This window comes from Papio anubis, chromosome 20, assembly GCF_008728515.1.
Source record: "Papio anubis isolate 15944 chromosome 20, Panubis1.0, whole genome shotgun sequence".
Lineage (NCBI taxonomy): Eukaryota > Metazoa > Chordata > Mammalia > Primates > Cercopithecidae > Papio > Papio anubis.
In genome coordinates this window covers 5987529-5992051 of record NC_044995.1, presented here as the reverse complement: position 1 = coordinate 5992051, position 4523 = coordinate 5987529, and the positions used below count along the sequence as shown (strand labels likewise).

At 50.2% G+C, this 4523-nt stretch overlaps 1 pseudogene; it reads left to right on the top strand.

Moving 5' to 3' along the window:
- Nucleotides 1–582: 582 nt before the first annotated feature.
- On the top strand, nucleotides 583–3214 carry LOC116271624 (annotated as a pseudogene).
- The last annotated feature ends 1309 nt before the right edge of the window (nucleotides 3215–4523 follow it).

The window sequence follows — 4523 nt, the reverse complement described above, 5'->3', positions numbered from 1 at the left end:
TGGTCTTTTATGTCTGTGTGTCTGGCTTCTTTCACGTAGATGATGCATCCAAGCCTCATCCATGTTGTAGCGTGTGACGGTGCTTCGCTCCTTCCTATGGCTGGATACCTATGTAACAAACCTGCACGTTTAGCACATGTATCCCAGAACTTAAAGTAAAACAAAATAAAATAGTATGTGTTATTATAAAAGCGAAAGAAAAATATATTTCCAAGTACTGCTTGTGATACCCTGTGAATTGAACATTTCTGAGTGGCTCTTTCTGCCTTTCTCCTTCTCTATCTCTGTTTCTCTCTCTTTTATTTCTCAGTCTGCAACACATCATCACATCCCTGCACACCTCGACTCCCCCTCCACGAGCTCCTGTCTGCACAAGTCTGCCCCTGTGCTTCTAACCCGCAGCGTTATTCCTCTAAACAAATGTGAACCTGAATGAGCCTCTCCTTCAAGACGGATCCTGAGTGGCTGACTGGGCCTAAGTTTAAAATAGAGGCAAGCGGCCAATTACTGGCTACAGGTCACCCACCTACTCTGACTTCCCTAAAAACCCACACCTTTTTCATCTTCGGGACTTTCAGAGATCACCTGAACCAACCAATCAGAGCTCAGCTGTGTCCACCAATGAGAATTCAGTAAGTTTCAATCCTTCATTTGCATAAACAGACCTGATTGGGAGCCTGGGCAGGACACTAAACCTGACCCTTCCCTTGGCTTGATGGAACACACCCTTCGTTTTACACTGGAGTCTCTCTGCTTTGCAAACTGTTAACTGGAATAAAGTCTCTTTCCTGCAAAATCCTTTTCAGAGAACTTTAGTTTATAGTCCTAATAGTGAATTTAGGAATAACCTAAAACTCCAACAAGGACACTGGTTATACGAACTTGGGTTTAGGATTTTACCAGCATGCCCTGCAGCCATCGAAAATGGACTTGCTGAGGAATATTTAATGGTACAAGGGAAGAGTACCCTGTTGAGGGGAAAAGCAGCCGGTCTTAAAACAGGACCAATAATTTAAAAATTGGGTGAGACTTTCGGGGGCCGCTCTGGGCTCCAGCGTCTGCTTGGTGGCCGCCTCCCTCTAACTGGCCAGTGGCATGGAAGGGACAGAGCCGAGCCCCCGGCCCACTCTGGCCCATCCAGGAGTGCAGCTGCATGATGCATCCCAGTCTTGGCAACTGCAGCAGGCAGGGAGGAGCTGCAGCGCCCGCCGACGCCTCCTGGGCCTCAGATCCTGTCACACAGGACAGCATGCACCTTAGATCCTGAAGAAAAGGCACAAAGTGTTCAAGTGATGTTTAGAAATCATTTGCGAGTGGATCTTACAGATTTGGTGCTAAAGCACCCAAGCGTTATGCATTAGATCCCGATGTGCATTCCTGGGAATTCTTGCACGGCCAGGATCAGGTGTCTGTGGGTGCCCATCGAGCATCCTCCTCTCTTGACTGAAAATGACAATAACGACTCTTCATCATCCTCCTCTTTCTCTGAGGCTGATGTGGCAAATGGGGTCTGGGTCATTGCAACTGCTGTGGCATGATCTGCGCTGTCATGACGTGGCTGCAGGTCTGCTGTGCAGACTTTGTGGTGACGCTTGTCATGCTGCTGCCTTCCAAAGACTTCCGGTACTCTGTGGTCAGTGGCGGTGCTTGCCTGTTGTCCTAGCTGGGAACCACGCTCACCGACCCCAGGGCGGTACCCAAAGGAAAGGCTACAAAAGAATACACGGAGAGTGTGCAGCTGCAGCCCCGAGAAGCGATCTACACCTGCTCCAAGTGCTGCTGTATCAAGCAGAGATAGGTTAGACAGGCGGGTCACAGCCTCCGTTAAAGGGAAACAAACTTGCTAAATAGACGGAGAGAACAAACCGCCCGACATCGCACAAACCGCATCCTGGGCTCGTGGTCAAAACATCCTGCAGCAAGGAGGTAGAAGGGCAGAAGGGAAAGTCCCCAAATTCGTGCAAGTGCGGAAACCCATGCTGAGTTAGTGTCCTTGGGCTGATCTATGCTTATTATAATAGTGAAAACACACCCCCACGTGGAGACTTAAGGTTCTAATGAGACAGCGAGGTATGCACTAGCGTGTACAGCCACTGCGCATGCGGGCCTACGAGACCACCCGGAACATGCTTAAGAGCAACACCGTCCCACCCCTGCATGAGTAATCACGGAAGATTCCCCTAAAGGGAGTTTCCCCAGCGTCAGTCAGTGCCGTCTCACGTTTGAGCAGCCGCTCTGACCTGCTGTCAGAGTGCACTTTCACTTTGCCATTAACTCTCTTGCTTACTTTTACGTTGGACTCACTCTCAAATTCTTTTGCCTAGCGAAGTCAAGAACCTGAACTGGCCCACCAGCCTACAAAGCCAGAGCGTGCCCACCACTGCTGTTCTTGCAAGAGATGTGTTTGCAAAACGGGTCACCACAGCCTGAGGGTGAGCAGTGGTGTAGGAGATAAGAATCTGAGTTTTCCGTGCTCTTTCCTATGTGGACAGCTCCGTCTTCAGCCCACGATCTGATTCTCTGTGGATTTCAGTTTATCTCCTGTGTCCGGGGACAGCGGACTGAATGCAGTGAATTCTTACCTCCAATAATTGTCATCCTGCCGACCTTCATGTGCCTTGAGGGTTGTCTGTTTTCACTTTCACTGCAGTTGTTTGGCTACTGAATCCACTCCATATGCAACAGACAAGACAGAGATCGAGAGATGGAAAAGTGAGAAGTCCACGTGGGAGCAGAGGCTGCCATGGGAAAGGGTGAAGGCTGTTTTTAGGGGTCCCCTTATTCCTTTGGATGAATCTCTTCTTCAGCTACCGATTTAGGCGACTGCCGATGATACCTGGAAAGGAGGCCTGGAGTTCTCTTTGGGAGGCCCCTCTCATCAGGCCGGAAATTGCTAACAGACTTTCACTTATTTACTTGGGGTCTGAAGGGAATAAACAGCTCACCTGGGACCAACAGGGCAAATGGAACCTACACAAACCAATTGCTTACAGCAGGCAGAGTGTGATGTATTTACAGTCACAGACTGAAGATTTTCCAGTTCTCACCTGTACAGCTAAGGAAAGGTGCACGGCCGCCTGTTGAAGCCAAACGTCATTAACATTCCTGCAGAGTTAGGATTTTTTTTTTTTTTTTTTTTTGAGACGGAGTCTCGCTCTGTCACCCAGGCTGGAGTGCAGTGGCCAGATCTCGGCTCACTGCAGGCTCCGCCTCCCGGGTTCACGCCATTCTCCTGCCTCAGCCTCCCGAGTAGCTGGGACTACAGGCACCCGCCACCTCACCCAGCTAGTTTTTTGTAATTTTTAGTAGAGACGGGGTTTCACCGTGTTAGCCAGGATGGTCTCGATCTCCTGACCTCGTGATCTGCCCGTCTCGGCCTCCCAAAGTGCTGGGATTACAGGCTTGAGCCACCGCGCCCGGCCAGAGTTAGGATTTTTAAGAATACTTTGCTGTTTTTTTTTGAGACAGAGCTTGCTCTTTCACCCAGGCTGGAGAGTACAATGGCGTGATCTCAGCTCACTGCAAACTCTGCCCCCCGGTTCAAGCGATTCTCCTGCCTCAGCCTCCTGAGTAACTGGGATTACAGGCATGCATCACCACACCCAGCTAATTTTTGTACTTTTAGTACAGATGGGTTTTCAGTATGTTGGCCAGGATAGTCTCAGTCTCTTGACCTTGTGATCTGCCCGCCTCAGCCTCCCAAAGTGCTGGGATTACAGGTGTGAGCCACTGCTCCCAGCCTTTTAATTTATTTATTTATTTATGTATTTATTTATTTATTCATTCATTTATTTAAGACGGAGTCTCACTCTGTCGCCTGGCTGGAGTGCAGTGGCACGATCTTGGTGCACTGCAACCTCCACCTTCCGGGTTCAAGCGATTCTCCTGCCTCAGCCTCCTGAGTGGCTGGGATTACAGGCACATGCCACCACACCCAGCTATTTTTGTATTTTTAGTAGAGACGGGGTTTCACCGTATTGGCCAGGCTGGTCTCAAACTCCTTACCTCGTGATCCTTCCACCTCGGCCTCCCAAAGTGCTGGGATTACAGACATGAGCCACCGCGCCTGGCCAAACAAGCTACTTTTTAAGAAACCGGTTCAGGGAAGAGGGAGAACTGCTCCAGGGTCCTCCCCGTGGGTTACTGTGAATAGACTGCAGAACATCTTGATCCAATGAACAGCCGTTCCTGTGTGGTCCTTTGTGCCTCTCCTGTTTTAATTTTGTTTCAAAAATCTTGAGTGTGTGAGGGCCTTGGAACTGATTGTTGTTGTTGTTCCAGTGAAATTAGCACTGTAAACATAGCACCTGCGTGAGAGAAGAGCAGCGTCTCGGTGGCCTGGTATTAATACTTTGGGCAGCTCAATGCTGATGGTGGTGTGGGGGACCAGGGGGCTGCCAACCTACCCCTTGGGCACCCTGGGAAGGCGCAGGGACCACAAGGCGGCCAGCTCCTGGCAGGGGAGACTGTGTGGGCCGTGGTGCAGGCAACACTCATGCCGGGAATGGTCAGGATGGCACCAG